Here is a 26260-nt window from a genome sequence, read left to right on the forward strand (position 1 = left end):
AACCACTAAACTATTGTCTGTGTCTATGAGTTTCTGTTTCTCATTTGTTTGTCTTGTTCTTGTTGTATTTATTTATTTATTTAATGTCAACTAAAATTTAATATGTATAGTCACGGGATGTGGTATAGCATAGGTAATACAGTCAATGGAATTGTAATAGATATGTATGATGTCAGAGGGGCAATAGATTGGGGGAGGAGGGTTATCACTTTGGGAGGGGTGAAATGTCTAACTATTGCATTGTTTTGTACACCTGAAACTAATTAAATAAAAGAAAAACAAAGATTGATATTTATTTTGATGATATATTCCAAAGACCAAGAATAGCTCGAGTCCTACTCTCAGCCATGAGTGCTCCACCTGGCGGGTACCCTGACAGAGGGCCATGGATGGAAACACAGCCATTGGCTGTGACGTTGGTCCCAACCTCTGTGTAGCACTCATAGGAGATAGGTTGAAACCTGATGGAGAGGCCTTTGACCCCATGCCCAGATATAGGTCTTATGTTTCACCAACGTGATGGGGGAGCAACCATACCTACTCACTGCAGGGCAGGAGGCAGGACTCCCGAGAGCTGCTCCAGCCCTGACACCAGTGCATGTGTAGACCATCTACATTGTACCATATTTGCACATCAGGGCTACAGCCCCAGAGCTGCCTGTTAAGGGAAGCCTGGTCCAAGCTTGAGTGATGGAATCCAGGGAGCACTCATCCCAAATCAGAAAGTGCTTCTTACCCCTGAAGAGTATCAGCAAATCTTGCCCTCGCTTCATGAGCCTGGTTCTCAGATATTTCCTGCTGTTTCCCTGTGATGTACTCATTCAGCCTCTCCAGGTGTTTGTTATGGCCTCTCTTATATTGGCTGGAAAAGCTTCTGCCATCAGCCAAGATGAGACATTGAAGTTTAACCCAAGTCTTCCTGATACGGTAGACAAGAAGGCACACCCATTTTCCATTCCAAACAATGCTTAACTATGTGATTTAAACAAGCTTACCAAATAATGTAATCCAAAGAGCCAGCTTCAATGTAAAACAATTCATGAAATATGAATTCTTAAAATGCAATCCCACCAGGAAATTAAATACTTCCTTTGCTCTCAAATCCAGGAAGTCCCCATCTTTCCTCACGAACTTTGATTGTAGTTGGTCCCAGCCAGGCTGAGTGGGGAGTGGGGTGCAGTGAAGCTTTGAGTTCCTTCCTCAGTAGTTGTGGCCTGGACCTGCTGGTTCTGTCACTCCCCCCAGTACTGTGATGTTCACACCCCACTTTCCTAGGGGGACACGAGCAGTATCAAACTCATATCCACACACTTACATTTCCCAGCTAAGACGAGACTCCTAAGACCTGGTACACTTTACAATGAGGGACTAACCATTGGTGGGTTGTGTTAATGGGAAAAGGGAAGAAGACAGAGAAAAGAGAAAGGCGTCTTGAACTCAGCTTCTCCAAGGCTTTGTTAAGATCACTGGAATCATTTTGACTGGCAGAAGGGCGAAGAACATTCGTTCGGCACGGAATGCAGGATACTTCTTTTAGTAAATTAAGATTAGCTGGAAAGGACCTTCAGGAAGCAGTCCTGGGTGAGGTCACTTGAAGCCCTTCTGCAAATTCAGGAAGGACCCAGGCCATGTGGGTGGATGTTTCTGATGGGATTGCTGTGATGAAAATTGTCCCAAGGTCTCTAGGCTTGTTCTTTAGTCCACATTAGCTAATCCCCCACCTCCATTCAAACCAGCCAAGCAACCAAGGAGGGTTTGGGGAAGAATCACTGCCAATCACTGCTTCCAACCTCCCAGGAGCTGGTTTACCAGTTTCCTGTTCACCCTGGGGGGAAGGGGAGTACTTTGCCTTGCCAGAGACCTGTGACCCAGGACTGTATAAAGGAAGCCTCCAGTTTTCATTATATTTTAGTTTCTCTTCTCAGGGGTGAGAGTATAACTTCCAGGAAAGCTATTGGAAAAGAAGCAGTTTCTAAACTTTTTCTTTTAGAAACATTAATATTAATGATAAAATCTCACATTTGTTGAACGTATAACATGTACCAGGCAGTTTTCAGTTCCATAGATCTATGAGATCATTTTATATTTCCCTCTGGAGTGCTGGAAGGCAGGACACCACCTCCTGCAGAGCCCCAGTCCATCTGTGGGGGAAGGCCCTTCTAGCAGGAGGGCAGGGCCCTTGCCAGTCTGAGCCAGGGCAGCCACACAAGCAGGATGAGCAAAGGGGACCCACAGGGGGCTGCTCTTATCTCCACCTATAGCAGCCATGAGGCAGCAGCCTAGGGTGCCAGACAGAAGCCATGTGAGTGCCAGTTTCCCCTGGGCTACTTCCTGGGTACCCACTGGGGATGGGGCACAAGCTGGTATGCTACACGCTTCCCTCATGCCTTTGTGGGCTGTCCAGGTGTCACTGCGAATACCTGGTGACCCTGGGCATACACCTGGAGGTCTGAGCACTTGCCCTCAGGTGCAAGGGTCATCCCTGAGACCTTCATTCATCCAACAAATGTGAATGACCACCCACTGTGTACCAGGCATGGCAATGAACAAGCAGCCCCGTCCTTATTCGAGCACTTCCATTAGGCATTCCATGTTCACCTTGAATTGTTACTCCCCAGCCCTAGAATCAACCATTTCTTAAAGGATCCCTGATTTGTTTTATTGGAAAATTTGTTTAGAAACCAAAACCTGGGTACTTGGCGTTCTCATTGACACTAGTATCATTATTTGTAAGCTCTCTTAACTGGTAACAAGAGCTAGACACCAACCTGAAGGGGCTCCCCAAAACCAAAGCTAGAGCAACTTAAGTAACAAAATAAATAATGCTAGAATTGGACTATAACCCATAGGGAAACATACCCATAAGCCCAGACTGATATAAATGAATAATTGAATGAATAAATAGTTGAAGGAGAAGGGACAGCTCTTATTCCTGTTAATATATGTAGATAGAAAAAGGAAAATAGAAAAATCACTGTTAGCGAACTTCTCAGTACTAATTTTTGTGAACAGGATCCACCAATGGATACTAATAGTTTGAGGAGATATAGGATACTTGCATAGTCTCAAAGTATTTCCTCTAAGATAGTTACCAATAACCAAGAGAAAAATAGCAATTTTACAATGGAGAAGCTCAATAGACACCATCTTAACCAAGCGATCAAAGTTAACATTCCCAGTAACAACCCTGTGATAGGGTGCAGTACATGAGAGCTAGCACCTCAGTGCTATTCTAGCCCCAAATCCATCACTTCCTTCTAATCATGAGACAATATCAGACATGCCCAAATGATAGGACATTCTACAAAATATCCAGTTAGTACTCTTCAAAAGTGCCATGGTGATGAATAACAAGGAAAGATGGGAACTATCACAGATTGGAGAAGGAGAAATAAGCACTAAATGCAATGCTGGTTCCAGGAACAGAAAGAGACATAGGTGGAAAAACGGATGGAAGTCTGATAAGGTCTGTAGATTAGTTAACAGTAGTGCAGGAATGTTAATTTCCTGGTTTTGATCATTGTACCCTGGTCACATCAGACGTTAACATTAGTGGAAGCTGGATGAGGCGTGTATTATTTTTGCAACCTTTCTGTAAATCTAACGCTGGTGCAAATAAAAAGGTTTTAAAAAGAGGGAAGAAATACCAAACAAATAAACCCAATGCCTCTTCTCCCTTTAGGGAATCTTTGTGTATTCTTGGGCAAGATACTCAAGAGTCCCTCAGTTTTTTAATCTTTAAAATAGCTGTCCTCATAATATGTAATTTACTGGGTTGTTAAGAGAATTAAACACAAATAAAGGGCTCAGAGCAGTGCCTGGCACCTGGCAGACCCTGGTGAGAGTTTGCTGCCAATCTTCCCTGATGTCAGCCCATGAGGATGGCACTTCTCAGTGTTCTCAACCAGCCTGTGCTCTTCTGTGCCTGGAGTCAGGCTGCTGAGCTCCAACAGCTCAGGCAAAATTCAGAGAATTTTCTTATTGTTCAGACTTTCATGCAAAAAGAACAAGGGGAAGATTGTGCATCTTTCATGAGGGGCATGGGGATCCTGCCTCCGGAAAGGGCACTCGGGTACATCCCCACCTAAATAATGCCTGCCCCTCAAGCCATCACCTGGGAGTAAAGATTCTTTCTTTGGTCTCGGTATCACCAGCACCCAGCTAGGAAACTAGCAGGCCACACACAAGCAGTATAGATACATATATTTTAAAATTGATTTAAATTTGGAAAACACTCCTGTTCTGAAAATACATGGCAAAGCATGATATAATGTGTTCTATACTGAGTTCATCATGGCAGAAAAGAGAAGTATCCATGGTGGAGAGCAACAGAAAATAAGACCCGGCAATGGGTCATGGGGCTAAGGAAGGTTTTGCTTTCTTCTCTTTTCTCCACCTTTAATTTTCGTTAGTGAAGATGTATAACCATGACAGTGAAAGTATCGTAATAAACAGTTTCTCTAGGATCCTGCCCCAGGGTGATTTCCTTGGGGCACCATCATGGTTGAGCAAATGCAAATGAACCTGAAATTGCTGAGTGACTCTCCCAGAGGAGGCCCTGCCCCCCAATTAGGGTTCAGAGAGAAGGCGCATTAATAGGAGGTCTCATGCTGAGGGGACGAGATCAGTGGAGAGAAGAAAGTGGGAGCTGCGGGAGCTGTGGGCCTTGCCTCAGGGGGCATCCAGGGTGCTGCGGGCATCAAGGCTGTGAGGCAGCAGGGTCAGAGGGAGAGGATCGCTGAGAGTGAATGCTCCCTGGGGTGGCTCACAGCTGAAGCTTGTGTACCTCATGGGAAATATTCCCTCCGTCAAACCCTTTGGTTCTACTCACTGTGTTTTACTTGGTGACATTCACTCATTTGGTGATGTGTTTTTGCTGAATAATTTCTGTTGCTTTTTCCATTTCTTAAACTCCTTGCCAAAACATGGTGGCCAAGTGCATGGTCCTGTGGGCCAAGTGAACTCTAGGAGAGCTGTGTAGAAGGGGCCCCTGCACTGGCTGGGCTGTTGGGCAAATGGGCTCTGAGGTCTCTTCCAACTCTAATTACTTAGGTGGTGGGAGCCTGCACAGGATGAAGACGTCTGGGAGGTTTGTGATGAGGGTCTTCCTGCTCTCCCTTGGTGATAACGATGGTCCTTGAGTTCCAGGCACGTCTAGAGGTTAGCTGCAGTGCAGAAATGTTCCCCAGGCTCAGAGGCATGAGAGTTTCCTAAGTGTTTCCGGATGACTTTCTCTTCCTGGAACATAATTCCCTTTGAAAAAGCTTTTTACCTCTTTTACAACATTTCTGTCTGCTTCTCGGAATGCTATTGAGTTCAAATGCAAGCCAGTTAAATGCCATTTAAGACCATGAAGACAACAAAGCTTTGAGGGCACATGTTGTTCATGAATAACCATTTTGAGGCTCTTTGACCTTGAGAGACGCCATTCAGTTTTGATGTGGGTTCACATTGCTATGTATTCCACATTTCTCCCTTGACTTTGAAGGGCTGCATGAACATGGTTTCTTGTTCTCTCCTGATCCCCATATTATTTCATTAGAAAGATCCTGGTGGAGATGTTGGTTTTAAAAAATGCATATGCTAATTTTTTCATAATGTGACTGGATAGGATTTTCATGCTCCTGTAGAGGTTCAAGATGAGAATGAGTCACCCCAAGATATACATATGTGGTTAAGTGGATTATGTTGAGCTAAAGGCAACCAAGACCCTACAGGCTCAAGAGAAACTTCTCCTCCTCCCCTCCCAATATCTAGAAGAATTTAAATAGGGGCCTTGCCCATAATAAGATTATCAGAGATAACATTTATGACTTATTAAAATGGCAGGACAAACTGTTAATTACTGAACATCTGCTCTTCTTATCCTCCTGCAAAGACCTTCTTCCCCTCTGAAGCTCCAAGGTGCCTTACCTCATTCTTAGCTCAGAATGTGAGCTGTACCTCATTTTAACTTTCTGTCCCTGACTCTCTCAGGTATGTGTGGTTTTCATATGTACATATGTAGTTAAATTTGGTCATTTTCTCTTGTTAGTCTGTGTCTTGTAGATTTACTGATTAGACCTGTCATTATATGACATATTTGTTTATTGCCTGTCTTCTGGCCTAGAAATTCCATTCTATGAAGTCAGGGATTTTTTCTTGTTTATCCTTGTGTCCCTTGTCTCTAGAACAGTGTCTGGAACCCAGTGGGTCCTCAGTAAACTTGCTGAAGAAGCTGTGGATGTTCCAGGCTTTAGTGAGCCTTCCTTTCCCTAAAGAACTGCTGCGTTTTTCATCCACAGCCATTTGACAGGAAGTACTGTCTTGTACTATTGCATACCCTGCGTCTCTGTGTTATGTTGCCAGCTCAATGGCAGATAGCTCAAGGACAGGGAATATGCTTTCTGCCCTTCCCAAGCACAAAGTTCTGAGTTAAATGTACGTTTGTTGATGTGTAGTCACTTTGGTTATCTTCCCATATCAGCATTTGTAAAAGAAATTTTACTAAACTCAAACCGAATTCTGGTCTCAAGAACATAAATCTAGCCATAATTGGCAAACAGAAGACTATTCTTGGAACAATAACTGTGTGAGAGGGGTTGCTCAAGGGATAAAGTGTAGAGAACTGCAGAACGAAATTCCAGTGTGCTGGACCTCGGCTCTTTCTGGGCGTGGCAGGTTAGCTGTTCTCAAAGTGAGATCCACAGACCACTTTTAGTGAGTCCAAGAGGTCAAACCTATTTTCATAACAACACTAAGTTGTATTTGCCTTTTTCACTGTGTTGATATTTGCATTTATGTGGCCAAAGCAGTAGTGGGTTAAAACTGCTGTCGTCTTAGTACCAATCACAGCAGCGGCACCCAACTGCACCAGAGGTTATTGGGAAAAGCACATGTGCGATTCATTTACAAGCTCAGGTAGCAGCTTTTTCTTCTCAGAACACTATTTTTACTCAAAGGGAAAACTGACAGACAAACTATGGTTATTTAAAATTGGTATTTGGTATACATTTCAAAAAAAATAAACAAACTGAGTCTGTCATTTCAAGAAAAACAAGTGAAAGCATTCACTGCCCATGACTTTCAAGATCTTAAGTGCAAATTATAAGTTTGGCAAACTTGAATATCTTTTCAGTACTTACAGACATTTCTGATGAGATCAGTGGTAATATTAACACATGGGACTTTTTGATACTGTAAAATGAAATGAATCAACTGTTTAGAAGAACTGTGTAACTCAATGAGCCAATATTTCCCATTTGACCAAAGCATGATGCTACAAAATGAGGTATGGCTGAAAGACCTGTTCAAAATACAAGACAAACAAATGATTTTAATGAATAGAAAATTCATTGATATAGCTTCAGATTCCACCCTGCAACTAACACTTTAAAAAGTTCCACTTGTTGAGTTCGGGTGTAGTAGCAAAGAAGAATATCCACAAGTACTTTAAAAGGTTGTTAAAATACTCCTCCCTTTTCCAAGAGCCTGTTTTTTAAGCTTGGGTTGTATTCATCTACTTCAACCAAAATAATATATTGAAATAAACTGACTGCAGGAGCAGATATGGGAAAACAGCTACTAAAGAGATTTGCAAAAAATAAAACAATGCTATTTTTCTCACTATTGTTTATTGTGAAAAATGTTATTTTCACAAAAATATACCTTTTATGTGAACTTGTGGTAGGTTTATTCTTTAAAAAATGAGTTAATAATATGTGCTTTAACTTTTGTTCAGTTTTAATTTTGATGATGGTAGATATTGACAGGTCTACTCTACATAAGCAAAAGCTCTTTGGAATCCTCGATGACTTTTGAGAGTGGAAAGAGTTTCTGAGACCGAGGCATTTGAAAACTGCTGTGGTAGATGCAACGAGGGTGGGAACAGGCAATAGGCTGTGTCTCCTTCTTTCCAGGGCATGCCAATTTAGTGAAGACCAGCTAATTTGAATAACAGTCACTATGGATGAGGAACCAACCCCTGGGAGAGTTATACATTTTCTGATTGGCCGAAGCAAGACTCTAATGTTACAAGTCGAAATGGGCGTGTTAGAGACAGACATGCTCCTTTTTTCTTCAAGAGAAGTTACTGACACAATATAAATGCACATTCGTAAGTTTCTAATTGTAGGACAAAAAGCCTGTTTCTCCTGATATCCCATGTCTTTTTCTTCTCCCTCACCTAATTATTAAATGTACTTGCTTCTTAGTTCTTCACATATAACATATTTTACTCAAAAATTCACTCTTTGGAAGGTTCTGGAGTTTTTTAGGCTCCCCTTTAATCCTCTCTTCCCACTGGAGTGGAGACTACAGGGCAGGCAGCTTGCCTGTCCAACTGTACCCAGTGCCATCCCTAGCACTCAGCTTGGCACATAGTGGGTCATCAGAACATGGTTGCTGACTGAATAAATGCACATAGAGCTATAATGCTATTTAGGATGAAGATGAAAATGTTAAGGTGAGTTTTTTGTGTAATATTTATTCTGTGCATCATTTCCTCTCATTCAGGGGCAGCTGCTTTGGGAAGCGCAGAGCCTGGTCTCCCACAAGCCAAGACACAGCTGGGAATTGTTGAGCAAGCCCTGGTCTGGGAGGTAAGAGACTGGGCATCTAATCTGGGCTCTGCCCTCAATTAGCTGATCCCTTCAAATCCATTAATGCCTTCCCTTTCATTAGGTAGAGATAGGGAATTAGACGGATATATGTTCTTTGGATACAGAAACAGATACATGGACAAACACTTTGACTGCTTGCTTATCTGAAGTCCTGAAGTACCGAGGTTGTGAATTTGCCCGGAGAAGGGCTTTTGTTTTACAACTGATAATCAGAATGAATTTTAAATATTATTTTGCTTGCATTCTCTAAGCCAGGGGTGTCAAAACTGCGGGCTGCGGGCCAACTGTGGTCCGCAATCCATTGTTAATTGGTCCGCAGCAAATTCCAAAACTATATTTTGTTTACTTAAATAAACCAGGTGAGGCAATACGTACTTCACTTCGAGTGAGTGGCCCAGCTGTTTGTGTATTTTACCGCATTTAGCCCTTGGTAAAAAACGTTGAAAAAGTTTGGACACCCCTACTCTAAGCAATAAGTAAGTATCATTAAGAAGCAAAACAAGATAAATAGAGGGGCTGAAAAGTTCTACTGGGTCTCACCTTACCTTCAGTCAATGAGATTTATGTACTCAGTCAGCAAGTATTTATTGATCGCTACATGCCCATGTGCCAGGTGTGCTCTCAGGGTGATCAGAGTCTGCAAGCTCTTCACCCTTTCTGGAACTCAGCTTTCTGGTTTCTAAAACAAAACTTAGAAAACATGTTCCTCAAGAATCTTTCCAGGTTAAGACATCTGTGCTATTAATCAGCCACAGAAACATTTCTCTGCTTCTCCTTTATACATCTATTAAAATCTTGGGTAGTGGAACTTAAAATATTTTGAGATTTAACCAGATTTTAATTCCTGCAAAATTTCACGCTTTCTCAGAAGACGCATAATGAGATTCTTCAGTAATAAAGGGAAGAAGAACAAATACCTTGGGCTATTTGAAGCTCTATGTGTCTATGCATGACTCTCACTTAGCATTAAGCCATCTCTAAGTAGGACCACATCAAATCTCATCTCTGAAACTTATCCCGTTCTTTACATATGGCTTCATTTAAGGGACTGAATAATTTTTCATGCTTGTAATTCCCTGACTCAGCCCCATGCGACGACTTTACTTCTAAAGGCCTGTTATAAATCCATTTTTTTTTGATAAATTCTGCTATTTTATGAGTAGCTGGGACACAGTGGATGAGGCTGCTCTTTAGTTCTGAAGGCAAAGCAAAGAAAAGCTCTCTGTGTTCTTAGGGCTCTTTCCTCCCCTCTTTCTTCCTCGATGGCTTTGCCATTTTCTACTCTTCTTCCCATGACTGATAAAATCCAAGATCAAAATATTTTTGAAATAGCATAGGGATTTGTGATAAGGTAAGATAACAAAGGGATCCTGATTTGATGGAGTCAGGAAAGAGTTACTTTCCAAAGATGAGTTTGTTACTACCTTAAAAGAAAAAAAGTTGAGTGCAAGGAATGTTGATTCCCAGGGTTCAGCTCAAGTCTGTTAGGTGAAGTAGCTGGTCTCAGGAGGGAGGAGATCTCTGTAGATCTGAACTACATCACTCTGTGTTTTGAAAAGAAAATGGAGACCCTTGAGACTGGCACACATCAAGGGAAATTTTCTCTGCTTTGAAAAGAGAATAATGTTCTTTTGAACTGATGTCTGATCCTCTTGAGGTCTCAATTCCCTTCGTTCAATGCCAACATTTTCCTTGTGTTTATTTTCCTTCCTAACTCTAACATTTAGATTATAAAACCTGCTGTTGAAGGATATGGATTGTGTCATTCATCTTTGTACCCCTGTTGTTAGTTCCATACACGGTACCTGGAAAGCTGTTAAAAAATGCCAAATGAATGCAAATGAATGTCTGGCTCTGTTTTCTAATATGGCGGCCCTTGTCATGCTGAAAAGAAAGCCATGAGCAGCGTGGAATTTACAGTGTACAGTGTGGAATTTGGGCACAGTTAGAGTCCTGATAATTTCCAGGTGTTAAGTAGAGAGCAAAAGCTACTCAGTCAGATCATTGGATTCTGCAGAAAAAATTTAGCTGGACTTACAATCAAGGCATGTAACTCTGTTAGAACAGCAACAAAATAATTGGAGCTGCCCTGTGGTGGGAGGTCCTGTCTTTCATGGAAGTAATTCCCCTTCACCTATTTATCAAAGATCTATTGAGCACCTACTGTGTACCAGGAAGTCTGCTGGGTTCTAAGGATATAAAGTTAAGTAAGACATTGTTCTCACCCTACAAAGTGAGGGGCGATAAACTAGGGTTGAAGATTTAGGGGACAAAAAGAATACCCAGTTAAATTTTAACTTGGAAAATTTTTTTAGTATATTTATAGTATATGAGCCCCATGCAATATGTGGAAGATGCATTAAAAATTATTTCTATTTTATCTGAAATTTAAATGTAATGGGACATCTTTTATTCTGTGTGTTACACTGGCACACACTGTAATGATCTTGGGAACAGAATGTTGTCTGAGTTCAGGGAGAGCACATAATTCTGCCTGAGCAAGCCAGGAAAAATTTCTCAGTGATATTCAAACAGTGGGCATTAACTTGCTTGATCTCTCACAATAGTTACTATTCTCTCATTTTTCAGATGAGCAAACTGAGAAGCAGAGATTAAGTGACTTGCCCAGTGTCGCGTAGCTAGTGGGTGAGTAAGTAACTGCGGGGATTGAGCCAGGAAGTTGAAGTCCTTAGCCCACACTTACCCACTAGCTGTACTTACGTTGCTGCTTCTAACAACCCTTTGTGATAATCTATTCATGTTATTCATTATCCAAAACATTTTTGTGCCTATTAGCTTAAATTTCTTACGTGACACATAGACAGAGAAACTCAGTGATGAGTCTCCCCTGCCTTCGATCACTGAGATTTATGCGTTCATTCAGCACACATTTCCTTAGCACTGTACGCCTCACAGAGATGTGGTGAGACCTGTTTGCTATCATTTCCCCCCTTCTATAAGTTGGGACACAGAAATTAGGAAAATCTCCTTTAATAACAAATCTGTTATCTGAGTCATCCCTGGGACCATGCCTATGACAGAAATCAGTTCTGCACGGTGGGTGTGACGGGCCAGCCGCCACAAGTCGATCAGTACCTAAATGGGGGAGTGGGAATGGATAAAAGACACTCATACAAATGCTGATGCGGCCGGTCTTCAGTGATGCTGAAGCCCCGAGTTTATTTTTCTTCACCAATATATGCAGTTTGAGTACGTGCAACTTAACAAAGAAAGCATGCATTACCTTAACAAATGTAAATTTTAACTTTTTCATAGAGGATACAAAATCACTGAAACTCCCAAAAGTAATTATCTTATCAATTACCCTGAATAGCCATCAGTCTTCTGTGTCTCCGGGAACTGGCTGCTCCCACCACATTCCTTAGCAGCTTGCAAGCACCCTCCAGGTGCAGGCAGAGACAATGCCTTAGGTTAAGCATAAACCGAGCCATTCTATAAGGCTCAGAGTTATCTGCAACCATGGCTCCCCACAGGTGGGTGCCTAGTTTTTGTTCAATAAAGCAAGGACAAATGGAGGTGAATTAAAACCATGACATGGATATCTTAATATTGATGCAAAAAGCAGAATCACCTTCCTTTTAGGACTTAAAAAGAAAATGACCTTCCTATTGGGAGAAAGCATAGTACAGGATGAGTGTGACCCTTGAATAGCCATCAGAACTTTCTGGGTGGCATATTAAAATGCAGATTTCTGGACTTCAACCCCAGAGTTTCAAATTCAGCATGTCTAGGGTGGCCCTGAGAATCTGCATTTCTAACAGCGCCCAAGTGGTGCTGACGCTGCTAGTCCATGGGCCAGATTGAGCAAAAAGCACTGGCACAGGGAAACGAATCTGTGAAATCAGGAAGCCCTGGGTCTGATTCCCAGCTTCTCGCTGTGTGCACTTGGCCAAGTTACATAGCCCGATCGAATCTCAGTTTCTTTATAGGCTTTTCGAGACTTTCTGAGGATCAAGTGGAATAAAGTTAAAATGTTTATTTTTCTTTCCTTTCTTGTTTGGGGATAACACAGCTGTGCTCCTGTGATGCATGTAGAGATAGTGCATTGTCTGTCTCCTTTGCTGTTCTCCTCTGAGGAAAGGAGCCATGTTGACACCGTCCTTGATGGACAAATGTTGGGAGAAGTACAGGAATTGTATCTGGCCCATGGATGAGCCTGGAGATTCCCATGGTGGCTGGGGCTACACCTGTGCCCCTGGTAGGAACTCCCAGGAGGTATGATACTATACTCTTGTCTTTGGGTTTCCTGGGAGCAGATTCCGCGACAAGGTGCAAACAGCTGTTTTCTGAGGTGAGTCCAGGGAATCTGGCAGGAGGGTGGGGCAGGGAGGGAAGGCAGACACTCAGGGCAGAGAAGAGTGCAGGGGCCACTTCTGGCCACTGTAGGCGGAGTTTCTGGAATGCTGCCTGGAGGTCATTCCTGTCAGCCTCACCCTCTGGTGACACCATAACCTTCTCAACAGTACTTCAGCCGCAGCGAATCATCAGCGAATCATCAGATCTCAGCACTTCTCTGCACACCACTTTCGTGCTGTCACCAGATTGTTCCCTCAGCTGTCAGCACATCTCTCTCACCTTCACCTCCTTGCCACAGACTCAGCTTTTTCACAAGGACAGATAATTCGTCTCACTACTGATGTGTCTCACGTCATGATTCGGAGGGAGCTGCCTCACCGAGGTCTCAGTGGGCCGCTCCTCTTCGGGGTCAGTCAGGCCCCTCATTAGGGCGAAGACACATCTGCCACCACCACATTCTATCTGACACATCATGTCTAATTTCACCTCTCATTTTATTCTTTGTTGAAATAAGCTACATAAATATATATTTTATTCTTTTTTTCCATCATGATAGTGTATTTCTGTCACTTGAAAATGGTGCCACAGTTTTGGGTATTATAAGTAATTCTGCATTTAGGTACAATTTTTTTCTGTGGATATACGTTTTCATGTCTCTTGGACATACGCCTAAGAGTGAAATTCTGGGTCATATGGTAACTCCATGTTTAACTTTTTTTTTCAAACTGTTTTTTCAAAGCTGTGGCACCATTTTTACATCCCCACTAGCATGCCATGAGGGTTCCAATTTCTAGTATTTCTACATCTTCCCCAATAATTCTTATTATCTGTCTTTTTTATTATAGCCATCATAATGCATGTGAACTGGTGTCTCTATGTGGTTTTGCTTTGCATTTCCCTTATCACTAATGATGTTGATAATTTGTTCATGTTCTATGGAAAATGTCTATTCAAATCCTTAGTCCACTTTTAAATTTGGCTATTTGTCCTCTATTTTTGTGTTGTAAGAAGTCTTTATATATTCTGCATAAAAGTCTCTTCTCAGATATATTGTTTGCAAACATTTTATGTCATTCTTTGGATTATCTTTTTCACTTTAGTGATGGTGTACTTTGAAGCACAAAGATTTTGTTTTTGATGAAGTCTATTTTTTTTTTTTTAAATTTTGTAGTGTGTGCTTTTGGTATTATAATGAAGAAGTCATTACCTACCCCAAGGTCATGAAAATTTACCCCTATGGATTATCTGGTCAAGATGGCAGAGTAGGTAAACTCTGGCTCGTTTCCTCTTGGACCACATCAATTACAACTAAGCTATAGAACAACCGTCATTGAGAATCACCTGACGTCTAGCCAAACTGAAGACCTACACCTACAGATATACATAAGAAGCCACCTTGAGACAAGTAGGAGGTGTGGAGACAAGGAACAGGCTGGTCCCACACCTGCATGTGACAATTGAAAATCAGGAGTGATCTCTCGGCTTCAGAGGTCCCCCACTGAGGAGCAAGGAGTTCCAGCCCTCTCCAGTCCAGGATTCCAGTGCCAGGGAGAGAGGTCCCCATAACTTCTGGCTATGAAAACCAGTGGAGATTGTGGCTGAGTGGGACGGAGGATGGCTGCACTCCCAGGTGCTCCTCTTAAAGGGCTGGCACACAGACTAACTCATGGAAGGAATCACTTGTTCTGAGCTCCAGAAGTGGGACAGTAGCTCAAAAGGTTCCAGGGATATATGAAGAGAAACTGAATTGTCTAGCTTTAAGATGAGGGCTGGAGGGGCAGCTTCCTCCCTGGTGGAGGTGCTGGCAGAAGCCATTGTTTCTTTGTTGAGCCATCCCCCTCCCTGCATGCAGATGGAGGGAGATGCTGTATTTGAGGCTGCATCAAACTGGCTGTCACCTTTCATCTGCCACGCCCTAGTGATTCTCTGAGACCAGGCACCAGCCAACTTTGAAGCACACCCAAGCCACTTCCAGTGGCTTTTCCTGATAAACGGCCTGCCTTGGCTCATGCTGCGGACATTCCAAAATCTCTCAAAGGTTCACAAAACCCAAGCGAGCAGCATCTGGCTTCTGGCTGAGTAGCTCTAAGATCAGCACTAGAGACAGCCAGTGTTGGTTCACAGCTTGGGCTATCAAGGCACCTTCCAGCACAGTGTGAGCGGTGACCACCTCTAGATCACCTTGTGGCTCATGTCAGGTGGCCCTGAGGCTGAACTTGGCTGGCAGTGGGTCACCTCCCAGGATGCCCCAGGGCTGGCGTGTCCAGTGGCCAGATTTGGATGGGGCCAGATCATCACCTGGCCATTTCCAAGGATGACACACCCAAAGGGCAGACTGGACAGGGACAAGGCCCCTGCTAAAACAAAGCCTGCTCTGTAGGATCAGCCCCCACACAATAGCTACTCTACTGTTGTCACAGCCAGTCCTCACAACTAGTCAGCCTAAAAGTAAATCCTTTCCAGTGGTGTGCAAACAGCAATTAGGTCTCAACTACCACAAGGAGGCACACACAACCCACACAAGGTACACACTTGGAGAACCCAGCTCTGGGGACCAGGAAAACTGCAGCACTGGGTCCCACAGGACACCTACTACATAGGCCACTCTACTAAGACAAGGACGCATAGCAGCTCTACATAGAAACAAACACAGAGAGGCAGCCAAAATGGGGAAACAAAAAAACATTTCCCAAATAAAAGAAGAGACTAAAGCTCCATAAAAAGAACTAAACAAAATAGAGACAAGCAATCTACTGGATGCAGAGTTCCAAACACTGGTTATAAGGATGCTCAATGGTCTCAGGGAGAACTTCAACAAAGAGATAGGAAACATAAACATAGAGATAGAAAACATGAAAAAGAACCATGCAGAAATAAGACTACAATAACCGAAATGAAAAATACATTAGAGGGAATCAGCAGTAGTTTAGATGAAGCAGAGGATTAAATTAGCAATTTAGAAGATAAGGTAGTAGAAAACACCCAATTAGAACAGTAAAAAGAAAAAAATCCAAAAAAATGAGGAGAGTTTAAGGGACTTCTGGGACATCAAGCGTACCAACATTCACATCATAGGGGTACCAGAAGAAGAGAGGGAGAGTGAGGAATGAGAACCTATTTGAAGAAATAATAACAAAACTACCCTCACCTGGAGAAGGAAGTAGACATACAAGCCCAGGAAGTGCAGTCCCAAACAAGATGAATCCAAAGAGGCCAACACCAAGACACATCATAATTTAAATGCCAAAGGTAAAAGACAGACAGAATCTTAAAAGCAGCTCCCATAAGACGATCAGCTGATTTCTCAACAGAAACTTTACAGGCCAGAAGGGATTGGCAGGAAATATTCAAAGTGATGAAAAGTGAGGATCTACAACTAAGATAACTCTACCCAGTAAAGCTATCATTTAGAATTAAAGGACAGATAAAGAGCTTCCCAGACAAGAAAAAGCTAAAGGAGTTTCTCACCACCAAACCAGTATTGTAAGGAATGTTAGAGGGACTTCTTTAAGATAGAAAAATAAAATAAAATCAAAATATGAATCATTAAATTGCAGTAACTACAAATCAATCAACAATTACTTTAAATGTAAACGGATTAAATGCTCCAGTCAAAAGATAGGGTTGCTGAATGGATAAGAAAACAAGACCCTTATATATGCTGCCTACAAGAGCTCCACTTCAGATCAAAAGACACACACAGACTGAAAGTAAAGAGATGGAAAAAGATATTTCATGAAAATGGAACCAAACAAAATATGCTGTGGTAGCAACACTAATACCAGACAAAATAGACTTTAAAACAAAGGCTATAACAAGTAACAAAGAAGGACCTAGTAATCCCATTTCTATGTAATTATCCAAAGAAATCCAAAATGCTACTCTGAGGGGATGTGTGCCTCCATATGTTCATTGTAGCATTGTTTACAATGGCCAATATGTGGAGGCAGCCTGGGTGTCCATTGATTGATGAATGGATAAAGAGTAGTTGGTACATATATATAATGGAATATTGTTTGGCCAAGGGCAAGGGAAGGTAATGGGTTCTTGCCATCTGCGGCAGCATCAAAGGATCTGAAGGGTACAGTGCTGAGTGAAGTATGTCAAACAGAAAAAAACAGATGCAATGTGATTTTGTTTATATGTGGAATCTAAAGAACAAAACAAACAAACAAAACAGAAAAAAAATCTCATAGATACAGAGAACATTTTGATGGTTGCCAGATGGGAGGGGGGTTGGGAAGGAGTGAAAAAAGGGAAGGGATTAAGAAATACAAATTGGTTGTTACACAGTAGTGAAAGGGATGTAGGGTATAGCATAAGAATATAGTCAATAATATTGTAATAACTATGTATGGTGTCATATGGGTACTAGATTTTTTGAGGTGGTAAATGTGAGGGGTTTTGGGAGACAGGGTGAAAGAGGTGAGGGCATTAAGAAGTAAAAATTGGTAGTTACAAAATAGTCATGGGGATGTAAAGTAAAGCATAGGGAATATAGTCAATAATACGGTAATAACTATGTATAGAGCCAGGTGGGTTCTAGACTAGTCAGGGGGATCACTTCATAAATTATATAAATGTCTAACCACTGTGCCATACACCTGAAATTAATATAAAATAATATGGAATGTCAACTATAATTGAAAAAATTAAAAAAGGGGGGAAATGGTGAAGGGGAATAAGAGGTTCAAATCTTCAGGTATAAAACGAATAAGTCATAGGGATGTAATATACAGTATGGGGAATATAGTCAATAATATTGTGACAGCATAGTATGGTGTCAGATGGTAGCTGGACTTATGGTGATCACTTCTTTAGGTAAATAAGTGTTGAAAAACTGTTGTATATACCTGAAACTAATGAAATATTGTATGTTATATATTTTAATAAAAAATTTTTAAAAGGATTTAGTCCTATGTATTCATATATATATATATATATATATATATATATATATATATATATGTGTGTGTATATATATATATATATATGTATATATACATATATATGTACATATATATATTTACCTCTTTGATTCATTTTGAGGAGATATATATATATATATATATATATATATATATATATATATGATATGAGGTTAGGGCCCAATTTTATTCTTTTACTTGTAGAAATCTGCTTGCCCCAGCACCATTTATTGAAAAGACTATTCTTTATCCACTGAATTATCTTGACCCTCTGGTCAAAAGACAATGACCAAAATGTAACATTTCTTTTTTTCTGAACTTCAATTCTACACTATTGGTCTATATGTCTTTCTTTATTCCAGTTACAGTCTTGAGACTAGCTTTGCAGCAAATTTTGAAACTGGGGAGTGAGAGTCCTCTAAATTTGTTCTGATTTTTGGCTGTTTTGGGTCCCTTTCATTTCCATATGAGTTTTTAGGATCAGTTGTCAATTTCTGCTTAAAAAACACTTGGAATTTTGCTACAGATTGTATTGAATTGTAAAATAATTTGGGGAGTGTTGCTATCTTAAGAATATTAAGTCTTTCTATCCATGAATATAGAATATCTTTCCAATTATTTTAGTCTTTAATTTCTTCCAATGATATTTTATAGTTTTTCAATGTATGTCTTGTTAAATTTATCTGAATATTTTATTCCTTTTGATGCTAACAGAAAGGAAATTGTTTTCTTAATTTCATTTTTGGCTTGTTAACCATAGGCTTTTGTAAATATTCTTTATTGGGTTATGAACATGCGTTTTTATTTCTAGTTTTCTAATAATTTTAAAAATAATAAATGGATTTGATTTTCCCAAATGTTTTTACTGCAAACACTAATATTATCAGTTTATTCCCTTTATTCTATTGATTTGGTGAGCTACATTGATTTATTTTCAGGTGCTAAGTCAACCTTACATTTCATGGAAAGTCTCACTTGGTTGTGATCCTTTTTATATATTGCTTGGTTATATTTTCTAATATTTTGTTCAAGGTTTTAAAAATATTTTGTTCATAGTGTTTTGTGAATTTTCCACTCTTTTATCCTTCTTTGGCTCATCTCAGAAATGTTCCTTCTATTTTTTAGTTGTCTATTACTATTGTTATCTGTGTCTAATCTAATATTAAATTCATCCATGGGTTCAGATAATGTATTTTTTAGTTTTAGAACTTCATATACCATTTTATTATTTCTGGATTTTTGCTGAAATTCTCTATTTTTTCATTTAATTTCTTGAAGAAATTAATCACAGTTATTTTAAATTCTATACCTGATAAATTTCAATATCTAGATTTCTTGATAGTCTCTTTTTGTGTCTCTTTGCTTTTCTCTTAGTTTTCAGTCACTATCTGTCTTTTTGTGTCCTTGGTTATTTTTACAAAAATGCCAGATATTCTGTATATATAATTAGAGCCAATCGGAGACTCTATGTGATGTTACCTTTCATAAGAGAGAATTTACTTTTGCTCCTTATAGAAAGATGAGTCCTGTAATAAAGTTAGAGACTGAGCTTGTTTGAAGCTGGGCCTCATTCTTTGTGAGGGTAGCTTATTTATGACACCCCTATTTCTAAAATGTAGCTCTTCTGCAGTCCACACTGGAATGTTTGTGTCTTTACTTGGGTCCCTTGTTCTCTCGGGATTCTGGACCACAGTTGTCCTGATCATCACCTCCCACCGCTCAGTTCCTTAAAATTGTATCCAGCTCCAGTTAGCTTTTCAGCTGCTGCTTTTGAGTTCATGGTATGGCTCAGTCTGCTTTCTAATTGGCAAATATCTCAAAGCGAAAAAGTCAGATCAATTGTCCTGCTCACCTTCTTAAGTTTCTTTCTTCTCTGGGATCTTCAAACAGATGTTTATTTATTTTGTCCAGTTTCCTAGTTATTCACAATGAAGGAGCTGGTTTGAAACAAGTTATTCCACCAATGTCAAGAGGAAATAACACACATTATCTCTTGAATAAAAGCATGAATGAAAAGTGCCTTTTCTTTAAGTACTTGTGTTACTTCTTAGTAGTGCAAAACTAACAGTCTTACGAAAAGATAGATTTGAATCCTATAATTTCAATTTTCACCATGGGGAATGCATAGCTAAACAATGAGAAAAATACTATCCATTAGTAGAATATTATCAAAGAATGGAGACCATTTGTTGCTTTCTAGCATGATAAGTAGGGATTGTTGGACAATTAAATGGGCGATCACAAGTTGATATTAAGCACTGTACTAATTATTTACTCTTTCCTTTTGTAGACTAACTTTTTAGTTCCCAAAATGTACCCTAGACCAGCTGGGGCACAAGTCAAAAGAAGTCTAAAAATATTCATGTGAACAATGAATCATATACCAGCTGGTTGATACGCTTTTGTTGAGAGGAACCCGGTGATATAAATTATAGTTTTATTTTACAAGTACTATGTGCCTTTTTAATATAAAAATAATGTCACTAAACAGCATAAACTTTTGCTTGTTTTTAGCAGTACTGAAAGGTTTCTGTGTACTCATTTGCTCTTACCTGTCCCACCTTATAGAATCCTGTCTAAATCTTGTATTTAAGGGATGTTATGCATTGAGTCCATAGCCTCAACCAGCAGCCTTAGATTCCCAAACATAACTTTCTCTCACTGAGCCAACAGGCCCAGCTCAAATAAAACCAGATGCTTTCCTGTCTTTAGTAAAGATTGAAATGCTAGTAAAATAAATGATTTATGATGGATGATGAAAGGATACAATTCAAAATTGTTTAAACTATTTATAAAGCAATAGCTACCTTGAATCAAGGTATAGGAGCCTCTCGGCACTCAGATTTCCTTAACAGAACGAACTTTCAGTAAAAGGGGAAAAACGAGCTTTATTTATACTTCAAGGAGTTAAATATATTAATCTTCAACGAATGCAAAGCCCAACACTATATTAAAGGGAGACAAATGATGCCACAAGTATCTTTCCTTTGACTTATAAATAAACTGATGATCAGTGGTGATCCAAAGTTAAAGGTAAATTAAATGTGAAATTCTTAATAATATTTAAGAATTAAATATTAAAATTCTTAATTATATTTAAATTTCAAGTCCTTCTGAATTACATAAAGTGTTTATTTAGTAATAGAGAAATATGCTTTAGAACTATGCTGTCAAATATGGTAGCTAATTGTCACGTGAGTGACTTGATTACTTAAAATGCAGCAAATCAGGATTGAGATGAGCTGAAGATGTAAACATCATCCTGGATTTAGGAGACTGAATTAAAAAATATTTTATTATACACTTTTAATATGAATTACATGTTGAAATGATATTGTGTATACAATGAATTAAACACAAAATGTTATTAAAATGAATTCTACCTGTTCCTTTATACTTTTTAACGTGGTTACTAAACTATTTTAAATTCCATATATGGCTCACACTATATTTTCTACTGGACAACTTTGCTCTAGAAGCTTAAAAACTTAAAGAACATTTAGGAATGTAAAAATAAATTTCTCCACTTTCAATATTATTATTAAAAACAAAATGTTGGCACAGAAGCTTCCTCACTGCAGGAGGAATGCCGCCCTGTCAACATCTTGAGCCCACTGACACCCGTTTTGGATTTCTGACCTCTAGAACTGCAAGAAATAAATTTGTGCTGTTTTAGGTCACTCAGGGTGTGATAATTTATTATAGGGTAACAATTCTGCACCCAATTATGTGTGGGTTTTTTCTCCCCACACCAAGCAATTCTCCAACGCCAGCTGGGTGACGTATAATTCGACTTAATTCTGAACTATCTTGGAGATAGCATCAGATCCCTCAGGTTAAGGGGTCAGTCCTGCAGGACTGTCTCCCCCGCCCTGCCCCCTGTCCCCTCAGATGCCAGTCACAAGTCCAGGTTGTCATCTGTGCTTCTGCACTACGGGCTATACATTGCAGGTTCCAATGACCTCCTCCTTGGGTTTGATTAATTTGCTAGAGCAGCTCACAGAAACATTTTACTTACCAAATTAACAGTTTATTATAAAAGGATATAATTCAGGGATAGCCAGAGAGATAGAAAAGATATATGAGGAAAGGTATGCAGAAAAGGTAGGGAGCATCCATGCCCACTCCAGGTGTGCCATTCTCTCCAAATCTCCACATGTTCACCAACCAGGAAGCTCTCCAAACCCTGTCCTTTGTTTTTGATGGAGGCTTCATTACATAGGCATAAGTGATTAAATCATTGGCCATTGGTGATTGAAATCAATCTCCTGCCCCTCTTTCCTCCCAGGAGGTCAGTGGATAGGACTGAAAGTTCCAACCCTCAAATCACATGGTTGTCTCCACTGGCAACCAGCCTCCACCTTTATGTGCCGTCCAAAAGTCACCTCATTAATGTAACAAACGACACCTTCATTACTCTCATTACTTAGGAAATTCCAAGATCTTACGAGCTCTGTGACAGAAATCAGGACAAAGACCAAATATATGTTTCTTATCAGAAGTCACAACATCACACCAAAAAATAGGAAACTAATACAAACACAGAGGAGGAAACTGAGGCTCTGAGAAGTGAAGGAATATAACTAAGTCACAAATTCTGAAGTAGTGTCCTGTGGCTCAGACAGAAGTCTCTTAATTGTAAGTGTCATGAGAGTTCTCCAACACCACTGGGAGGAGTGCGAGTGAGTAAAGAGCTACCTCAGGAAAGTATGGTCAGGGCATCTCCCTCACTGCACTGAGGAAAACTCCCTTAGAGTAAGAGCAAGTGTTAGAACAGTAAATAGCTTTGAAATTTAAGACTTTTTAGTCTCCCTTAAAAGTGTCTTCGTAATAAGACACTTAGGAAAGATGTCTTTCCCTTAGACAGTAGATAGGAAGAGGGTGAGTCTTGAAAAAGATGAATTTTAATATTGAGTGATTTATGCATTCATGGCTATGAGCTGAGAAATGAAGTTCCTGTGGTGAAATATGCTTGAAGAATCAGCCCACAGGTTGCTGGAAATCACGGCAGGCATCCTCACACAGAACTCACACCACATTCTTTTAACTCTTCATAAGACACAGTCGAGATAACTAGCAGCTGTCAAACATATCATACATGTCATAGCTTACTAGTTAGAGTGTTGCATTAATGGAACCTCAGTCAAGCTGGATCACCATGTAGGTCAGATCCGTTGTGTGGTTCTAGGGTTACAAACTACCTCTGGAATTCTGGGAACCAGCTCAACAACTGCAAATTGGCAGTAACAACATCAAGCTGAGGGACACCTTTCCTTCTTTCTAGTTTCCTCCCCTTCCCTTCCTTGCCTGCCCTTCCTTTCTTTCCTCCTACCTCTGGCCTTTCTTCCTTTCTCAGTCTCCTCTCTCTGCGTAGGTGATCTCTGTTCCTCGGGCCTGTCTTCTGATGTTGCTGGAAAACTCCTGCGTGATTAGTTCTTAGTGCTCAACTTATCCCAAAACCAGTGGGGTCCAATTTCCACCAAACTTTCCCTTCTCATATTTGTTAGCTCAATAAACACAAATCATTTTCTGGGGGTCCCAGACTCCCCCCTCACCTCTGTCCTCTGCCATGATCCTCTCTTTGCCACCAGCCATGTCCCTTCCAGACCCTTCTCCACTGGGCTGTGAAGAACCTTCAGCTTGGGTGTGCCAGCCCAGCCCTCTGTGATGTGGCACTTCCTCTCTGGCACATGCTCTCCTCCTGCCCTCCCTCTCACATCCTGTTTTCTAGCTTTGAATATTTATTTGTGGTACTAGATTGTTTCTCGCTTTAGGACCCTTGCTTATGCTTGCACTTTTTGCCAAGAATGACTTTCCCTCACTATAGGACCAGGCAAGGATCCTGCTGCTGATTTTAAGGACCCATGGCAAGCTTCACTCACAGCCTTCCCACTGTCAGCTCTGCCCTCCTGCTTCTCCTCTGCAGACCTATACAGGTGTCTCCACTGGCCCTGCGTCCTGGGCCACACCCACCACTGCACTGCCTCTACCCTCTGCATACACCTGCTGTCTTGTGCTTTCTCCTCACAGCAGGATGTGGGGACTAGGACAGTACCTGCCGTGTGTGATGTGCTCAGTGAAAGATAAGTGGAGTCGTTTGAACCACGGATTAGTGGATTTATCACTGAAAGAATACAGAGCGCACACAGGAATGTTTTGAATAATTGACCTCATTATTAAATTTCTCTCAAAATATGAGAGCACGTGGACAGCAATTCTTTTTTAGAGAGAAACATTGCTTAGTTTGAAATGTGTCAGTTCAACCTGCATTCAAATGTTAAAACAAAATGGAAGAGAAAATGACAGAAACCAAAATACTAATCATTTTTCATTGTCATTCAATAAAGAAATATTTTCTTGGATTTTTCTTTCTTCCTTTGAAAGTTTACAAAAGGTATTATGGAAATGTGCACACATACACAGAAGAGGAGAGAAGAGAATAATGAACACCTATACAGCCATCGCTTTGCCTCAAAAATTGCTAAGAGTTTGCCAGTTTTAACTCATTTATCCCCACCTCTTTAATATTTCCTGCAATATTTTAAATCATGCCTCAGAAATTATATCATTTCACCTATAAATATTCCAGAATGTATCTCAAATGAATATGGACTTTTTTCTTAACATAATTATAGTATCATATCACATCCAACAAAATCAATAATAATTCCTTGATGTTAGGTAACACCTAGAGCATGTTAAACTTGTCTTGGTTGTCTCAAAAATGTGTCTTAGAATTGGTTTGTTTCATTTAGGATAAAAACAAGGTCTACAGATTGCATTTGGGTGACATTTCTCTAAAAATCTGTGTCTCTTTTTTGTAACATTTGAAGTATTTTGAATTAATTTCAAACACAGAAAAGTTGCAAGAATAGTACAAAGAACACTTGCATCCCTTGCACCTGGATTCATAACGTTAAACATTTGGCCACTCTGTTGTCCTTCTCTGTTTGTGTTATTTTTCTGAAACATTTGAAATTTAAATGTCTTTTTACCTCTAAAAACTTCAGTATATTTCCAAAAAAATAGGGCATTATTTTAAATAACCACAGTATGGTTATCAAAATCAAAATCACAAAAATTTAACATCATACAATACTGTAATTTAATCCACAGTCCACATTCAAATTCTATCAATTATCCCAATAATGTCCTTTATAGCTATTATTTTTCTCAGTCCAGAATACAATCCAAAATTATGTATTGTATTTTGTTATCTCTTTAGTCTTCTTTAATCTGGAATAGTCTTTCTTTGTGGTTTTTATTTTTGACATTGTTTTAACATACAGGACAGTTACTTAGTAGAATACTCTGAAATTTGGGTTTGTAATATATATTCACACAATTAGATTTAAGGTATGCATTTTGGGCAGGAATGCTCCAGAAGTGATGTTGTGACCCGCTTAAGCATCTTATCAGGAGAAATCTGGTGCCAGCTTGTCCTAGTACTGGTGACACTAAATTTGATCACATGATAAACATGGCATATGCTCTTTTTTTCACTATAAAGTTCCTATTTTTTTATTTTGAAAATCGTAATTTCTGAGGAGACACTTTGAGACTACATCAGTATCTGCTTGCACATTAAACTTTAAGCTACTAGTCTTTGCATCTGTTGATGATTTTCATACTCCATTATTCCTTCTTTATTTGTTGGCCTTCAGTTATAAGGACAAGCTTTCCCATGTCCATTCTCAATCTCTCTCTCTCTCTCTCTCTCTCTCTCTCTCTCTCTCTCTCTCTCTCTCTCTCTACCTCTCTATATACACCAATGTGTCCTCACAGGTTCTTATTTTGTTCGGTGGATCATAATCTGTTACACTTACCATTCATTTTAATGTTCAACTTGTCCATGGTCTGGCCTATAGGAATCTCTTCAAACTGGTTACTGTTTCTCATGTCATGTCCCCCTCTGTTTTGAACACGACCTTACTTTCTGGCACAAGATACTCTAGGATCACCTTGTACTTTCTGTGCTCTCACTCTGCATTTGGCCCTTTCTCCAAGAAATTCTGGTTAAAGACTTAATTTTAACAACCATTTTTATCATAACAGATCATCTAACATATTCAAACTGATGATTTTAAAATTTAGCAAGAGATTCCATTTCTAATAAAACAAGTGAGTTGAGTTAAAAAAATAAGCTGAGCAAACATTTTCAGATTAATGGTATTTGTTAGTTGATATTATATAAAATATAAATATTTTATATGTATATGTTATATATTTATATTAAATTCTGGGTACCAGCTTAATAGCTTTTATAATATAAATAACCCTGGGTGACCTTCACAAACTTTGAATTCCTGTTTCATTTTTCAAAATGAATAGTTACTTAGTTGCATGATAAAAATTACCCACCAGCTTCTCTGAGAGGGCCCTCTGTCCTCTGTGCAGACTCACTGCAAAGGTGCA

At 39.9% G+C, this 26260-nt stretch overlaps 2 long non-coding RNA genes across 2 annotated transcripts in view; one reads left to right on the forward strand and one right to left on the reverse strand.

Moving 5' to 3' along the window:
- The window catches only part of LOC141571593 (uncharacterized), a 76338-nt gene extending 64408 nt beyond the window's left edge, over window positions 1-11930 (forward strand). The window contains exons 2-3 of the long non-coding RNA XR_016020402.1: window positions 8494-8579; window positions 11190-11930. This is a non-coding gene — a long non-coding RNA (uncharacterized LOC141571593). The remainder of the gene's footprint in view (window positions 1-8493; window positions 8580-11189) is intronic.
- LOC141571592 (uncharacterized) lies at window positions 1-24525 on the reverse strand. The gene is made up of 3 exons (XR_012496454.2): window positions 23401-24525; window positions 9146-9279; window positions 1-5624 (listed from the first exon to the last, which is right to left on the reverse strand). It is a non-coding gene; the product is annotated as an uncharacterized LOC141571592 (long non-coding RNA).
- Window positions 24526-26260: the final 1735 nt, after the last annotated feature.

This window comes from Rhinolophus sinicus, chromosome 2 (assembly GCF_057876585.1).
Source record: "Rhinolophus sinicus isolate RSI-liver-muscle chromosome 2, RSI-T2T, whole genome shotgun sequence".
NCBI classification, from domain to species: Eukaryota; Metazoa; Chordata; class Mammalia; order Chiroptera; family Rhinolophidae; genus Rhinolophus; species Rhinolophus sinicus.